The following is a 15,114-nucleotide window of genomic DNA, read 5'->3' as shown; positions in this document are numbered from 1 at the left end:
TCTACCTCTCCATGGAAGCCCAAGTTTTTTTCTTCTAACCTGGCTCAAACCTAGAGAGTCATTTGCTGTGGTAGGTGTCAGAGGCAATGCTTGTTAACGAATACTAGACATTAAAATACCATTTGTCCTTGGGTTTCATGATAGGAACTGTTATAGGAATGAACTAAATGCAAAACAAATGTAGCTGAATTTTGTGACCTAGCACATGATAAACAGAACCATCAATTTAAATTTTAAAAAATCTTTTTCTAAGAAAACCTGTTTACAGAAACAGTACTAAAACTTTCAAAGGTCATTTTACCTTTCATAACCTGCTAATTCAATATATTTTAAGCTACATTTAATCAACTGCTTTCCTACTGGGGTTTTAGCTGGAGTGGCTAATTTGTTCCTTTTGAGTGTATAATATGTGTGCAAGTACATGTGTAAATTTAAATTTTTGGTTAAATGGGGTAAAATCAGGTAGTGTTTTCAGAATGTATGAAAAGGCCAGGGCTTAAAATATTTAAAGTATTTGAAATCTTAAAAAATCTGAAAGTATCAATATGATTTTTCGGTACAATGACCATATGTGTCCACGCCTAAGTTATTTGCCAACTTTCCACGTTTGGAACAAAACTGAAAACCCAGAAAGAAACAAGAGGACTCTGATTAACCAAAACACAGTTCACAAGTTGTAGGCATATTACTTATAGAAACCCTTTGGGTCCTCACTCAGAAAAGAATTGTTCTTTGTGCAAAAATATATCAATACTGGTTATACAGGATACAGACCCTAAATAGCTAATTAGAAGTGAACAATTAAAAGAGAAAATAAAACCCAAATGAATGCATTCCATCTGAAATGGATAAGTCATGTAATTCACCATATAAAGAACAGCACAAATACTTTTATCTGAATGTGGACACCAAGAAGGGTGAGCTGAGCAAGTAGAGAGACAGAAAATAATTTAGAAAATAAATGTGATAGGAGAGCTCAAGAACCCAGCAGTCAGCATAGACCTTACTAGACCTGAGATGGGATCTGTACAAGGAGGGGCTCAGAGGTCAAGTTTAGGGAGGTCAAAGCGATCAGGAGATCACAAAGGTCTGGGAGGGAGAGGTGAGTTCCTGCAGAGTTGTAGACGTTCAGGAATACCAGAGAAGGAGACAGGTGATAGCTGGAGGTCACGGAGAGCTTTATTTAGGATGGAAACTTGAGTATGTTTTCAACATGAGGAGGAGAAGTCAGGAGAAAGGTAGTAATTGGGAATAAGAGAAATAAGGGGTACCACTGAGTGGGAAGAAAGAAAAGCACAAAGGAACGGCTTCACCTTGGACACCATCTCTACCCAGCGAGGGCTTCTTGAAACCCTCATCCAGTCTGCTTGCTCCCATCTCCATGGCTCTGCAAAGGAGGAGTTTAAAACAGTGCTACTCAAAGGTGGTCCTCGGACCAGAGGCAGCAGAATCATTCAGGGTCTTGTTTGCTGAATCTCTGGCCCTACACCAGACTTACCGTATCAGAAACCAAACATTAACACGAACACAGGCAATGCCTACTGAAGTTTGAGACACACTGGTGTAAAGCAGTGGTTATGAATGTGGGCACTCAAGTCAGATCTGGGTTCAAATCCAGCTCTGCTCCAACCCCCTTATATGTATCCTTGGGCAAGCCTAAGTCTCAGCTTTTTCCTCTTCAGAATCGGAATGACAGTAATATTTCTCAGGGGCCACTGCAAAAATTAAATAAGATATATAGGTAAAGAGCTTGGCAATGAGCCTGACACACACAAATAATAGACAGCATGTTATTATTGCTCATCCCTTAAGCCTACTTCATATAATAGCTTTGTACATCCATGCCTACCCCCCAAGAGAATGAGCCCACAAGGGATGGGGAATATGCTTCAGGCACCTTTGTCCTGTGGCATCCAACCCAAAGACCGGCACACAGGTCTCAATACTGACATAAAGTGCTCCATACAAACGTGAGTGCTGTGACAAGGTAAAACAGTGACCGCAAAGCAAATATTAAAGCTTTTTCTTTGACTGTATTTATACTAACGTCAGAAACAGGTTATGAACTTGTTTGAGACTGAAGGATCAACTTTCAGAAGACAATAAGCAGGTTACAAGGTGGAATACATTCCTCTTTCAAAACCTCCTGCAAGAGGGAGTGTCCTTATGAAAGTGACACAGAAATCTCTTTGAACGGACATCAAGCCACTGCACCGTGTCCAAGGCCAGCAGCGCATACCACTCCAGGATGGTTCACCTAAGCGACAACGTTTGGTGTTTGGGAAAAGTACAGAAGTCAAATCACATCACTAGCCGAGTTTCTTCATTTTAGGCAAGGTTCCAGTAATGAAGTGGCTGACCTCATCGAATACACCTTAATTTCCTGTGTTGGCAAAAGCACATATACATAAACCCCACTGGGCTGGTAATAGACAACTCTCTCCGCTTGCATTATTAGATATGGAAGAAATAGACCAGAACTTGTAACACCTACTTCTGTAGTAAATAATATACAACAATGGCAGAAGTATTTCATGGAGCACAGTTAAGCTCTGATATGCAGACTCTACAGGTCATTCGAATGAATTCGGTTCAACTGACTCACCAAATTGTGGCGCAGTGGGCCTGGGCTAGATCCTGGGGTGTAAGAGGGCTGGCGCCAGATGCCTTGTTGGGCACCCCTACAGAGCAAGAGATCTCTAAGACAGGGTTCCAGGGCCCTGCCATAGAGGCTGGAGTCAAAGCCCTAGAACCCAGAGGCAGAAAGTCAGAGGAAGCTTCCGGGGAGAATTCATTTGACATCACTTCCCAGGCAGGCAAAGGAAGGCAGGGGTGCGAGCAAAAACAGTGGCATGGAAGACCCTGAGGTGGGAGGCTGAGGAGCTGGCATTAGCCTTCAATCAGTGGGAAACCATGAAGTTTGGCTTTTGAGGAGTGATATGATCAGATCTTGGTTTAGGAACGTCATTCTCAGGATGGATTGGACAGTAGAGAACTTGGTGGCAAAAGAACCAATTGAGGGCAGTGCAGTCATTCAGATAAGGGACAGTAAGTCTCAGGAGGAGGTGGGAGCAGGAGACAGACTTTGTGGCCTTGGTGACCTACAGGGAGAGGAGCTGAGGGTCACGACGCTACTTCTGGTTCAGAGTTATAAAACAATGAAGCCTGGAACTGGAGGGAAGCTCCAGACTGGGAATTCTCCTGGTCACAAGGAGGTCCCTGTGAGTGTCCCTGCGACAAGGTCCTAAAAGCCTGGAGAGCCTAGCGAAAGGAGATGACTGCCTTTGTGTTCCAGCAACACAAGTAAGTCACTGGTGGCTCCCTCTGCACAGCTGTCTGTGTAGCCTGTGATCCCTGATCGCACCAGCTGTCTGGACATCCTTGTAGGAGCCAAGGGCCATGTTCTTTGGATATGACTCCTCAACTGCAAAAATTTAAATGACCCCAGGGAACTCACAAAGGTAGTCTGAATTGAAATTTGAAATCTTCCTGAGATGGGGTTACCAATAAACAGTGCATGTCAGTGGTGAGACGATGCAGTCCAGGCACACTACCTCGCCCACTGCTGCTTCTCCCCTGTGTTGGGGAGGGCATGCATACCTTGCAGTTTTTGTCAAAGGGGGAATACCACCACGGTTTTGGCCAGACCAACACTTTGTCCTATGGGACTGTCCTACATTGCAGGGCATTTAACATTCTTAACCACATTGCCACAAATCGTTACTGCCAGCCATTGTTATTGTGAAAACCAGAAACAGCCCCAAGCATTTCCAAATGCCCACTAGGGCTGCAGCACTACCTCTGGCTGAGAACCACTGCAGTATTCACCAATGAAGCTCATCTCTATAAATATTCTGTTTTTCTACCTGATAAAAATAATTACTGTTCCTACTGGTCCATCTGACATGGTATAAAGAAACAATTTTTTTTTAAAGGAGCAACATGTCAAATACACCATAAATGCTCTATAACTCATTGTTATTTTTCAACAGAAGCAAATCAGCAAGCCATATTACCAAGAGACCACAGCTAACCCAAAGGCTTAAAAAGAGATTTTTTATTTCTCTCTTGGAGAACTTAAAAATGAAAGAGCTCAAAATCTAGAAACTAAAGCAAGATTTAAAAAAATATATAAACTCTGGTACATCAGAGATTCTATAAATCAAGTGTGAAGAGTCAGAGCACCAAGGGAAAGAGCCCTCAAAACAAAGATTATGCGGAAGGATCACTGATGATTTATGTTTCCATATATTAATAAGAGTGAAATAAAACTTGCCCTTGTAAAACGTCACCCTCATACTTGCAGTACGATTACTGAAGCACTTTGTGTTGTGAATATTCTTTTAATTCCAAGATGCAGTGCTAACATTTAGACAGATTGTACTTCTTAAATCACATTAATCAAATTGTTAGCTTAAGATTCTCTGTATCATAAAATTCTTTTGTTTTATGAAAAAAAAATTCAATCATTCCCAGACCAAAAAACATGCCCAAGCATACCTAGAGGAATGACTTCAGTCACTAGTACATACTGGCAGGTCCATTCCAGTGCTTGGGACCAGCAAATCCTTAGGAAGCATGCTTAGGCATATGGCACTTAAAACAACAACTGCATTTAGATTTATAGGAAGATTGTTCACTTACTTCAAATCTCTGTATAATCCTTGTTCCTCTAAATTAAAGGGGGAAAAAAAATCACACTGTCATTCCTTATTTTCCTAATTAAAAAAGTAAAACAAAATATGTGATATCCTCTGATCCGGCTTTGGCTGTTCTCAAGTATTTTCTTTGACTCTCCTGTCAATGAATACTGCTTTCAAATTCTAAACAAAAAGTCAAATATCAAAAGGTTAGCCCAAGGAACACTATACAAAATCAACTATCACAAGGCAAACAAGGCAACTGCATCTACCAGAAGCAATGATTCAGAACAGGATAAATTTAGAACGGTGCTTTCCAAAAGGTGTTCGGGGGCCAAAGGCAGTAAATAGGTGAAGGCCGCATCCCAAAAGTTTCTCGGAAAAAAGATGGCCAAAATAATATTAAAAAGGATCTTCTTTTTGAAGTTGTCAGTCCCTGGGTGTCCTTGAGGCTGAAGTTCCCCAATCTGGCCCTGGTGTGGCCATCCATTACTGGGTAAATCCACGTGAAACCTGAGGACGCTTCAGCCTCTGAGGGCGCTGTCAGAAGCAGTGAGGCAACTCCACATAGGACGGGCCTTTTATGGCCTGAACCAGAGAGCCTTGATCCCAGCTAATGTACCAGAAATAGTTCTTGAAACTCAGAGGAGACCATCAGCTGTTGCAACAAGCCCCGCGCCGCCAGCAGCTACTTCAAATGCAAATAGATGGTTCACACTGTCTTTCAGCTTGATTTACGGAGAAATTAAAAAATGCAAGAGCAGTCCATGAAGCAGGATAGGACAACACAGAATTGAGTGGGTAAATTTCCTCTAATCCTTGCTTTGCAATTAAAAAAACATAGCCATTGATTAAAGCTCAGACACTGAATGCTCAAAATGTAAGTAACATACCTACATATGTACAGACATTAAACAGCATGCTATAATGGTACATGTCTAATACAAGTTTACAAATTATGTAGACATCTCTGCATTTCTCCCCACTTCCAATTGCTGTAGAATATGAGTCATCAGAAGAAAGAATTGCACTGAAGGTACTTTCTCTAAAACACACAAATATTTCGTCTTAAAAGCCAAGACAATGCTCCCAAGTGGCCAGATCTATCTCCAGATGGATCTCGTGTAGCTCACCTCACTTAAAAACCAGAGGAACCTTAAGTAATGGGAAAAAAAACAAACTTTCAAGCACAACCACTTCTTAAAAGGCTATTACATTTTTTGGACATTAAAGCTAAATATTATATTGCTGCCTAACAAAAATACTTACAATTGTAGGTGTCCTTGTTGTTACCCAGAATAATGAAGTCTTAATTGTTCATCCTCACTTCAGTATTAATGCCAAAGCCAGAACCCTTGGGCTGGAGCAAAAGCTCTGTGCTATGACACCCGGGGTGGGATGCCTTTGGGCGTCTGTCCTCAGACCACAAGCTGCATCAGTTAGGAAGGCTTCCGGAGCAGGATCTGAATTCTTGTTATTAATTAACCCTGCAGGACAACGCCTCCCCCTAAACAGACAGTCCTGTGGCCAGAAGAAATGGTGGCAGATACCCTCAACAGCCCTAATATCACACACCAGCTTTCAGGACTATTTTGTGCATTAGTTAAAAATATTTTTTTTTAAATTTGTCCAAGCCAATTTTTTTTTACCCACTTCAAGATGACAAACAAAACTTCACAGTATGACTTTTGCTTCCAAGTCTCGGTTATAGCCCTCATTTTATTTTCCCTTTGACTCATTTTGTTTTTCATTCATTTTAAATTTAATGTTACTGGTTTTATATATTTATATAAGGTGCTTTAAACTCCTCCTGGCACAAAGCAGTGTAAAAATAAATAAAAACTTATGTAAAACAACTGACTATCTAGGTCTTCTCTTTTAAGAAAGGAGGAAAAAATGAATCACTGTTATCACAACAATGCAGCAATACTATTCTTTCTAGTAACTTCATTGTATCAGCTTCATGTGTTTTAATCTGGCTTTTGTGGGCTACCTTTTTTGTAACAACAACAAACATGTAGAAACCAAAACTAAAACACAATAGCATTTACAATCATTCCAAAGAAAATTCAGTATTTAGATATAAACTTAACTAGACATAAACAGGATCTGTAAGCTAAAAGTTGCTAATCAAACATCCAAAGGACCTAAATAAGTGGACATATACTGTGCTCATGAGTTGGAAGTGTGAAAAAAGATGTCAATTCTACCCAAAATAATCTATAGATTTTATGCAATTTTTATCGACATCCCAGTTTTCATATAAAAAGATGAGTTTCTTCTAACATTTATACACAGAAGCACAGACTTAAGAATGGATAAAAACAATCTTGCAAAGCAAGAATAAAGTGAGAGTAATCATCTATCCCATTTAAGGTCTATTATGTAGCTACAGTGATGGAATAGAATAGAGAACCCAGAAACAGACCCACCCAAATGTACCTCACTGATTTCTGACAATAAGTGCCTTTTCAACAAATGATGCTGGAGCAATTGGACATCCATAGGGTACAAAAAAACGAACCTCTACCTCATCTTCACACCTGACACAAAACTGAACCAAAATGGATAACAAAGTTAAATGTAAAATATAAAACTTAAAAAAAAATAGGGGAAAATCATGATCCATAAACAGAAAAAAAACAGCTAATTAGAATCATGAAATGTGAAATGTTTGCTCCAGCAAGACACTGTGAAGAGACTGAAAAGACAAACTACTGACTGGGAGAGTATGTTCTCAAATTATATATCTAGAAAAGGACAAATACCTAAAATATATGAAAAACTCAAAATTCAACAGCAAAAAACCCAAATGGTTCAATTAGGAGACAGGCAAAAGATGTGATGAGACATTTCACCAAGAAGATACACAGATGGCAAATAAGCACACAAAATGAGTATGGTTCACCATCATTAGCCATCAGAGAAATGCAAATTAAAATGAGACAAATCTACACATGTATTGGAAGGGCAAAAATAAAAAACAGTGACAATTCCAAATGCTGGCAAAGAGAAAGTGGATCATTTACACATTGCTGGTAGGAATGTAAAATAGCACCAGTACTGCTCTGGGAAACATCTCTGCAACTTTGTAGAAAACTAAGCATGCCAAACCGAGTGATCAGGTGACCCAGCAATTACATTCCTGGACATTTATTCCAGAGAAATGAAAAGTTACTTTCATATAAAGACCTGAGTACAAATATTCATAGTAGCTTTGTCTGCAATAGCCAAAACCTAAAATAACCCAGATGTCCTTCAGTGGATGCATGGTTAATTCACACCATGAATACTACTCAGCAATACAGTAGGACAAACAATTGATACAACACCTGGATGAATATCCAGGGGACTATGCTGAGTGAGGGAAAGCCAATCCCAAAAGGTTATATGCTACGTGATTCCATTTATGTAACATTCCCCAAATGATGACACTGCAGAAATGGAGAATAGCTTGGTGGTTCTCAGTGGTTCAAATCTGGGTAAAGTGGTATAAATGGGCAACATAAGGGTTCTTTGGGATGGAACTTCACACTGTGCCCCTCCCTGGCTGTACCAATGCCAGCTGGGGATGACACTCTCTGATAGTTTGGCAAGACATTACCATCAGGGGAGACGAGGTGAAAATCAAACAGGATCTCTTTATATTACATACATATAATTATCTCAAAGCTAAAAAGCTGAATTGGATGTTGAAAAAAAAAATACTTCAGATGAACTTCCAAATGCAACCCATTTAAGTGGGCTACTTAATAGAATAATGCTCTTAAAAAACCTATATAAATGTGCCTGTACATTTTCAAATTTCAAAAATTTGCAAACATTTCCTCCCGCTCTGTAGCTCGACTTTTTAGTCTCTTGACAGTAGCTTGGTAGAGCAAACATTTCACATTTTCATTATTATAATTTGCTACTTTTTCTGTTCATGAATCATGCTTTTGCCTAGGTGCAGATTTCCTCCTTTTATTTTTCCTAAAAGATTCATAGTTTTATATTTTGTATTTAACTTTGTGACAGTTCAGTTATGTGTAAGAGATCAAAATCATCTTAAGAAATTCAGATTGGAAATGTTTCTTTTCTACAAGAATGGGAAGTCATTGGCTGAAAGAAAAATATCTGATCCAGAATAAGAAATGGAAAAAATTGCTTTCCAATTAAATGCACTTATTTGTCAGATTGAATGGGCCCTTTAATACCTAGGACCTCTCCAAAGACAGAACAGGATTCAGGGAACCTCCACACAATTTTCAGAAGTTCAGTCCAGTGCCCAAGATGATTTATTTTCAAAACCTGACCTACACTTGAGAAAACAGCAAGAAAACAACTTTAGAAAAGGAGGAGACTGGGTCATATCACATTGTAATTCTACTATAAATAGCACAGAAAACAAGATATTGAACTCTGGAGTTCTATAGTCTCAAAGGTTCCATTCTTGAAAATCAAAAGATGAGACAGAAGTTCAGTCTTCCAAGTGGTTGAATGGGCAGACTGAGAATGCTTCAGAGCGCTTTATCCCCTCAGATTCCAGAACATAAAATCTAGACCCAAACATCCTGACCTGACCCTGCTGAGGGCCAAAACCAATGTGCACAGGACTTTCACCTTCGTAAAGGCGAGCTCTGGGGAACACCAGAACATGCGCAGATGATCTAGACAAAGCTTCTTTTCAGTTCATTGAAGGAGAGCAGCTCAAGTCCAAGAATATGTGGCAGTTTCTTTCCTCTCCCACCTCCAAACTTGTTCAGCCCACCTCCCCTTCAAGCACTTGCCCACCTGCTCTCTTATCACCACTAAAATCCCACCACCACTGGCTCCCCCCTCCCACTCCCATTTGCACCCTTATTGGTTTTACAATGGATTCCAGCTCCCCCTACAAGGGGCTCTCCTACTGCCTCATTGGACTTGGCCACTGCCATTGGACACTTTCTGACCACTTCCACCTTCGTGGAACATCCTTTTTTAAATGTTGTCCTTGACACCACTTTCTTTGGCTCTCACATGCCTTGCTGACTACTCTCTCCTGGGCTGTCTTTCCTCTCCTTTCTGTGTCCCAGATTCTGCCCTTAGAAGCCTTCTCACACCCACCTCTCCCACAGTGAGTTCCACTGCACCTGCAGAGTTCAGGATGTTGGGTGTTCCCAATCCCAGGGTATCTCCCAGAACAGGAAACACAGGACAAAGAGTGCTAGGCTCCTCCTCTCCTCAGGACACTTACTCTGCGTCCAGGTGGCCACAGCCTCACCACCAGCTCACTGGAGCTCCTCACTCACATCTTGGCCACCACCAAGTCCTGCTGCCTGGACCTCAGGCTTCCTGTCTGTCTCCACTTTCCTTGCATTTTGGCAGAGCTTTTGCAAGAACCTCCAAACCATTCTTCCCTCCCCAAACCATCCTCTCCACTGCTTCCAGAATGCCTTTGAAATGGGCTGCATCACCCCCACTGAAATCTCCCCTCTGGCTCCCACAGATATTCTCAAGTGCAAGCTTCCAGGTGCTGCCTCCCAGTCAGCCAGTTATTTCTCACTGATGGAAGCTCATGGCACAAACTGTTCGATGAAATGTTCTTGAAGAGTTCAGTGTAAGCATGCCCTTGCAAAAAAGTCACTTTCACCTCTTGTATTTAGATATTCATCAGTAGAAGCAAAAAGCGATCAAGTTACAAATAGTTTGGAAATTGCACTTAACCTAGAAATTACCTTATATAGACCAAGATCAGCAGTGACATACTTTTATGACTGTATTGCTAAGAGCTGTAGCACGATTATGAGGAATTTTAACGTCTTATCAGTTACAAACATCACATTTGGAAACACCCAGGAGGGGGTGTCATCCAGGACAAATGGGGTGGTGGAAAGAAGGGTGAAAATGGTGGCTGGCCTGTTGGAAAAATTTCAAAGTCCCTAGCCTCTGTGACTGGCCCCTTCCTACCTCATCAGCCATATGCCCAACCCCAACCCAAAGTAGGTGACTGTGAGAAACCTCACTGACCATCACTGCTGTGTCCAGACTGCTGTCTGCTCAGATTGCCTTTCCTTCTTACCTAGAAAACCCCTCATCATCCTTCGAGGTTCAGCTGACTGTTTCTCTTATGAGCCCTTCCCTCACATGGTCTGATTTCCAACCATGAGACAGTTACTGCCAGGAGGCAGGAACTCCCATCTTCTCTGTGTCACTGGAACCCAGCCATGTCTGCCTGCCACATGATAAATGATGTTTGTGCCAGGGAGACTGACAACCAGAATCAAAATAGCTTGCAGTGAGATCTCTTCTTCTCACTTCCATTCAGCTACAACGCCATCCTTGTCATTCAGGCCTGACTAACGTGTGCTTACTGCCCGGCTGAAGTCCGGGAGCAGCAGGTTGCCTCCTCAGTGTACTGGCAGAAAATAAAACAGATCCAGCTGGCTCAAGTGCTTTGGGGCAAGAGCCTCACTTTCCATTTCCCTCTCTGAACTGCCACCTATTTGTGAAATAAGGATGATGTCAGAGCATCAGCCAGACCTCAGAGCAAGGGAAGCAAGACAACAGTGTTCTCTAACTGCTTCTGCCTGCCAGAAGGTTCTGCTTTCTAAATGGCGATGAACTTGAACAATCGTTAGAAGCATTTTTTAAAATATTTTAAACTAAAGTTATTATTACATCTTTATCTTTCATTTAGTCTCTTATTATGGACAAACATGATTTCTAACTGATTTTGAAGATTTAAAATATTTGACCACAGCTACCATTATCCAGTATTACACTTACTATTTGTTCATATCCACTATTTTTATGCTTACTGTTATGTTTTAATTTTATTTATATTTTTTATTTTTTAATTTTGGTGTCATTAATATACAATACATGAGCAACATTATGGTTACTAGACTCCACCTATTATCAAGTCCCAACCACCTACCCCATTACAGTCACTGTCCACCACCGTAGTAAGATGCTATAGAGTCACTACTTGTCTTCTCTGTGTTATACTGCCTTCCCCATGTCCCCCTCACCTATATTATGTGCGCTAATCGTAATGCCCCTTTTTCCCCCTTGTCCCTCTCTTCCCACCCATTCTCCCCAGTCCTTTCCCTTTGGTGACTGTTAGTTCATTCTTGGGTTCTGTGAGTCTGCTGCTGTTTTGTTCCTTCAGTTTTTTCTTTGTTCTTATACTACACAAATGAGTGAAATCATTTGATACTTGTTTTTCTCCACCTGGCTTATTTCACTGAGCATAATACCCTCTAGCTCCATCCATGTTGTTGCAAATGATAGGATTGTTTTCTTCTTATGGCTGAATAATATTTCATTGTGTATATGTACCACATCTTCTTTATCCATTCATCTACTGATGGACACTTAGGTTGCTTCCATTTCTTGGCTATTGTAAATAGTGCTGTGATAAACATAGGGGTGAACATGTCTTTTCAAAATGGGCTGCTGCATTCTTAGGGTAAATTCCTAGGAATGGAATTCCTGGATCAAATGGTATTTCTATTTTTAGTTTTTTGAGGACCCTCCATACTGCTTTCCACAATGGTCGAACTAATTTACATTCCCACCAGCAGTGTAGGAGGGTTCCCCTTTCTCCACAACCTCACCAACATTTGTTGTTGTTTGTCTTTTGGATGTTGGCCATCTTAACAGGTGTGAGGTGATATCTCATTGTGGTTTTAATTTGCATTTCTCTGATGATTAGCTATGTGGAGCATCTTTTCATGCGTCTGTCAGCCATCTGAATTTCTTTTTTGGAGAAGTGTCTGTTCAGAGCCTCTGCCCATTTTTTAATTGGCTTATATGTCAACCCCTTATCGGATATGTCATTTATGAATGTATTCTCCCATACTGTAGGATGTCTTTTTGTTCTGATGGTGTCCTTTGCTGTACAGAAGCTTTTTAGTTTGATAGAGTCCCACTTGTTCATTTTTGCTTTTGTTTCCCTTCCCTGGGATGATATGTTCATGAAGAACTTGCTCATGTTTATGTCCAAGAGATTTTTGCTTATGTTTTTTTCTAAGAGTTTTATGGTTTCATGACTTACACTCAGGTCTTTGATCTGTTTTGAGTTTACTTTTGCATATGGGGTTAGACCATGATCCAGTTTCATTCTCTTACATGTACCTGTCCAGTTTTGCCAACACCAGCTGTTGAAGAGGCTTTCATTTCCCCACTGTATGTCCATGGCTCCTTTATTGTATATTAACTGACCATATATGCCTGGGTTTATATCTGGACTCTCTACTCTGTTCTATTGGTCTATGGGTCTGTTCTTGTGCTAGTACCAAATCGTCTTGTTTACTGTGGCTTTGTAGTACAGCTTGAAGTCAGGGAGCGTAATTCCCCCTGGTTTATTCTTACTTCTCAGCATTGTTTTGGCTATTTGGGGTCTTCTGTGGTTCCATAAGAATTTTAGAACTATTTGCTCTAGTTTGTTGAAGAATGCTGTTGGTATTTTGATAGGGATTGCACTGAATCTGTAGAATGCTTTAGGCAGGATGGCCATTTTGACAGTATTATTTCTTCCTATCCATGAGCATGGGATGTGTTTCCATTTATTGGTATCTTCTTTAATTTCTCTCATGAGTGTCTTGTAGTTTTTAGAGTATAGGTCTTTCACTTCCTTTGTTAGGTTTATTCCTAGGTATTTTATTCTTTTTGATGCAATTGTGAATGGAATTGTTTTCCTAGAAGCATTTTAAAAAACTGCTCACTTCCAGAGAATGAAAAGTCAACCAGGATCTGTACTCTGTCCCAATTTCTGCTATGACAGGACCAGAATTGGAATCATTTTTTCCCCATTTTTTCAGTAAGTTTAGAAGTTTGATATCTATGAGTGAAGACAGGGACATGCCTTAGTCTCCCAACATCTACAACAGAGTAAGTCACAGATCATGGCCTTCTTACCATGAATAAGTAATTTTATTTTTGGGTAGATTTAAAAGATTGATATTGTTTCTAGTTAACAAAATTTTTCAACCAACAAATCTCCTCCCAGATAATCTAAACCAATCAATCAATCAATCAATCAATCAAGGAGTCTCTCTCTCTCTCCCCCCGCCCAAAGCTTATGGAGAACGTCACTGGCATGGATGAGAATTTTTAAAGCTCCAAGGTCATGTGTATGTCACCAGCTTGCACAACACAGAAGCAAGCCAACTCTTCTCTCCCCGGCTGCTGCTTCAAGAGCATTGGGTGTAGAGCAATGCTTAGCATGCAAAGAACTTCTGGCCTCACTGTCAAAATGAAATGTGAGTTTGCCAGTGGGGAGCCTGGAACAGGTATGATGAGTCCTGACTCCAGGGCCACAGCTGCTCACACGGCTGGACCAACATCACATTCCTGGACATCAGGCTCAGAGTCTTAAGAGTAATCAGAGATGTACAGAGTGTGACATGCTCCATTCAGGTTGCTATTTATAAAAAATTATGGGATTTCTGTCCATTCTTTGTACAGCAAAACCCCAGAGGTGGCTTCTCCAGAAGAACACCAGCATGAAGCAGCACAGCTGGGGGCATAAGGCTCACCTGCACCAGAACAGACCCGAGGGCTCTTCCCTTTGCATGCTGCTATTGCTAGCACACAGCTTAGCACCATGACTGGTTTTCTTTGCTGACCCGAAATATAAGAACGAATGGGCAATTCTTACTTCTGAAGGAAAACTATGGCTCTTCTTAGGGAGCAGTGCAAGAAGGTGAACATCACACTGTGTGAGCAGGGAGGGTCAGAAGCCAGAGATACACAGAACAGGGGGTACTGGACAGTGTTCTCTGTGACCGCTGTTTCCCCACCTCCACAGACCAAGAAACCCCCAAGCATCCCTGGTTGGAAGCACAGTGCATGAATCTCCAGACCAATCAAGTTCATCTCATTTTTCTTCAGAATCAGTTGTAAGTGATGGCTATACACTTGACCAACCCACAGACACCTGATAAACTCATAATAAAGTGAGAACCACACTACCAATGAGTTCACAAAACTGAACCACTATGTGTTATGACTAAAAATCTATCTGTGGTTCTAACTGGGAATCCCAAAACACAGCTCTCCAGCAGCAGGGTGGTGACTCCAGCCCTCAGGTCTAGGCAGTGGTTCTTGCTTTGGGGACAGGGGCTACAAATTAAGGACGGCACTGTCTGAAACTGGAGGATGGGAGGATGAAGTAGGGGTGGGAGTCAACCATGGGGACAGCATGGGGAGGAGTGGAGGGCTGAGTTCAGCAGGGTGAGTCAGTTCTGGGATAAGTGGAGGACACTAAAACCTGGAAAATTCAAGAAAAAATAATTGAAAGATACAGAATCAATTGATCATGTTTAGCATTATGAAACATTTACCTCATTTTCTTATATTTCTTATTTTCCTCTATCAGAAGAACTCTTGGCGGCAGCCCAGGGACCAAAAATCACTGGTCTAGATTAAGACTCGTACAGTCCCATCCAGCTCCAAAATACACTGAGATTCTGTACTTCTGAGGCCAAGTGCTGTCTCTCTCAGTCAC

At 41.1% G+C, this 15,114-nt stretch overlaps 1 protein-coding gene across 6 annotated transcripts in view; it reads right to left on the bottom strand.

Annotated features, from left to right (window-relative positions):
* SVIL (supervillin) overlaps window positions 1-15,114 on the bottom strand; it is a 232,971-nt gene that overhangs the window by 145,245 nt on the left and 72,612 nt on the right. Inside the window, exons 1-2 of one of the 6 annotated variants that reach the window (XM_057498347.1) lie at window positions 4,913-5,318; window positions 4,645-4,823 (exon numbers count right to left, since the gene is read on the bottom strand). The exons of 4 other annotated variants lie outside the window; for them this stretch is intronic. The gene's annotated coding sequence lies outside the window, so the exon portion shown is untranslated. Of the gene's footprint in view, window positions 1-4,644; window positions 5,319-15,114 lie in introns of those variants that run through there. One more of the 6 variants, XM_057498345.1, reaches the window with a different exon arrangement.

This window comes from Manis pentadactyla, chromosome 3 (assembly GCF_030020395.1).
Source record: "Manis pentadactyla isolate mManPen7 chromosome 3, mManPen7.hap1, whole genome shotgun sequence".
In the NCBI taxonomy this organism is placed as follows: domain Eukaryota; kingdom Metazoa; phylum Chordata; class Mammalia; order Pholidota; family Manidae; genus Manis; species Manis pentadactyla.
Note: the sequence above shows the minus strand (reverse complement) of the source record. Positions and strands in the feature narration are given on the sequence as shown.